This window comes from Alosa sapidissima, chromosome 23 (assembly GCF_018492685.1).
Source record: "Alosa sapidissima isolate fAloSap1 chromosome 23, fAloSap1.pri, whole genome shotgun sequence".
NCBI lineage: Eukaryota > Metazoa > Chordata > Actinopteri > Clupeiformes > Clupeidae > Alosa > Alosa sapidissima.
This window is the reverse complement of record NC_055979.1, coordinates 1,922,719-1,924,752: the sequence shown is the minus strand read 5'-3', so window position 1 is coordinate 1,924,752 and position 2,034 is coordinate 1,922,719. Positions and strand designations below refer to the sequence as shown.

The 2,034-nt window shown below is 39.5% G+C and overlaps 1 long non-coding RNA gene across 1 annotated transcript; it reads right to left on the bottom strand.

The window, feature by feature from the left end:
- Positions 1-490: 490 nt before the first annotated feature.
- On the bottom strand, positions 491-1,693 carry LOC121698356. The gene is made up of 2 exons (XR_006026748.1): positions 1,618-1,693; positions 491-611 (listed from the first exon to the last, which is right to left on the bottom strand). It is a non-coding gene; the product is annotated as an uncharacterized LOC121698356 (long non-coding RNA).
- Between the last annotated feature and the right edge of the window lie 341 nt (positions 1,694-2,034).

Genomic DNA, 2,034 nt, shown 5'->3' with positions numbered 1-2,034 from the left:
CACAAGCATGAAAGCTGGCCTTTGGAAAATGTAATTCAGAGTATGCAATGCAAGACTACTGTACCTGCAAAACGGGGCTTTCAGTTGGTGTTGATGACTGCTCATTCTGCAGCCAGCTAACAATTACTTTGTCAACGTTAAAATAATTGAATCAACGTCGCACTGCAACATTTATTCTACATCACTTTTGCACCCTTCATTAATATTAAAGCAACATTGAAATTCTAACTACAGATCAATGGGATTTCAATGGTATTTCCACTAAAATGAATATTGAAACAATGTTGAAATTACAACCAAACTAAAGATCAACGTGATTTCAGTGCTATTTCAATTGATATTAAACCTCAGTAAACCACTATTGGCCTAATCTGGCAAAATATTGGGAAATTCATATCCTGCTTTATCTACAGCCAGGATAAATTTGGCTAGGCCTAGGTATGTCTTGTTTAGGCTACACAAGCTTGCATAAATAACCATTGACAACTTGTTATCAGTTAAGCAAGTGCATTTATTCACTCTTCATCTAGAAATTCACGTGTACTGTGTTTTCCTGCCATCCATAGCAGTTGCAGTCAGCCTGATCCTTCAGTAGCAGAGTGAAGCGGCACCTAACAGAAATAGAAGGGGGGGCAGCTGTTAGATAAATATGTTCAACTGAGCAACAAACTAACAGCTAAGCCTACAATCAAGTTATTTTACGCCAGTGGTTCTCAAACTTTTTCTTTTATTCCCCACTTACATGTAGATCAAGGGGGCATTTTTAAACCCCACCTGTCCCTCATCGCTCTAAGAAAGTGGTAGGTCAAACTTAAAATTGTCAAACTTATTGAAATAATGACAAGTTCCAAATATATCCTCGGCAGCAGAGTTAAAATCAGCTGGTGCTGCAGATATAATAAATAAACACATAATGTGCCATTGTAAATTAAACACACATATTTCTGCTTTCCAGCAACATATTAGGAAGCATAGGCCAATATTTTACAGCATTGTACAATATATTCAATGGAATACCAACATGCTGCATTAAATGGATCACTGCTGGTTGGGAAATATTTTTGAAATAAACTTTGCAGGGATGTGATGTAGGCATGCAGTGGCTCCCGAATCAGACGTTTCAGTGATTTCACTCAGATTCTCAAAAGCATAATACTGTTGTGATCGAGGCGCCTGTCCCATACCTCAAGTTTTTTGGTGAATGCAGTAATCTTAGATCTGCTAGGTGAGGAGGGTGCTTGTCTTAGCCTTGTAACTGGAGATTTAACTCATTGAGCCACTCATACAAACGTAGTTCAAAACGAAGGCTAAGTTTCAGCCAGTGATTGTTTGCCATTTCCCTCGACAGGCCAGCTATCGCTACGAAAGGCGGCTGGCTGGCAATTTGAGTGCTTAGCTAGCTACCGCCTCCACGGTGCTGCTAGCTGTGGCAATTTGAGTGCTAGCTGCTACCGCCTCCACTGCACACAACCGCGAACCTAGAAACAACTTACTATGTTGCTAAGCTACAAGTTTAAAGCTAACGCCAGCTTGCTTGCTTACTTGATTAGCCGAGTCGTTTTAAACAGACTTCACACACTCCATTCAAATACAAAACACAAAATAATTGTAACTTACATTGGGTGTGGTAGGAAAACGTCCGTTTCGTCGTCGTTTGTTGGACGAACCAGACAACATGAACGTAAACTTTCTTCAAGAGGATGCTTGACAGCAGCAGCAAAGATCCTTGATTACTAGCAAGATAGAGCAACGTAATTCGTTACTATGGGAGCAAAATGGGACAGTTCCGGTCTGCATAAGTGGGAGTGTCACCTTACGTCACTAAATAAACTTTCTCTCTTAATAAGCAATAAGAACAGATAAACATAATTGTGTTCACAATATCATTGTCTATAATCATGTATGATACCAATGAATCATTCTTTAGGACATGATATAAATAATTTAATTAGTCATGTGTACCGAGCTAGCTAGCTAGCTAACGCTAGCTTAAAATGCTATACAAGTGGATGGGAGTAGCTATGGCAATACAGC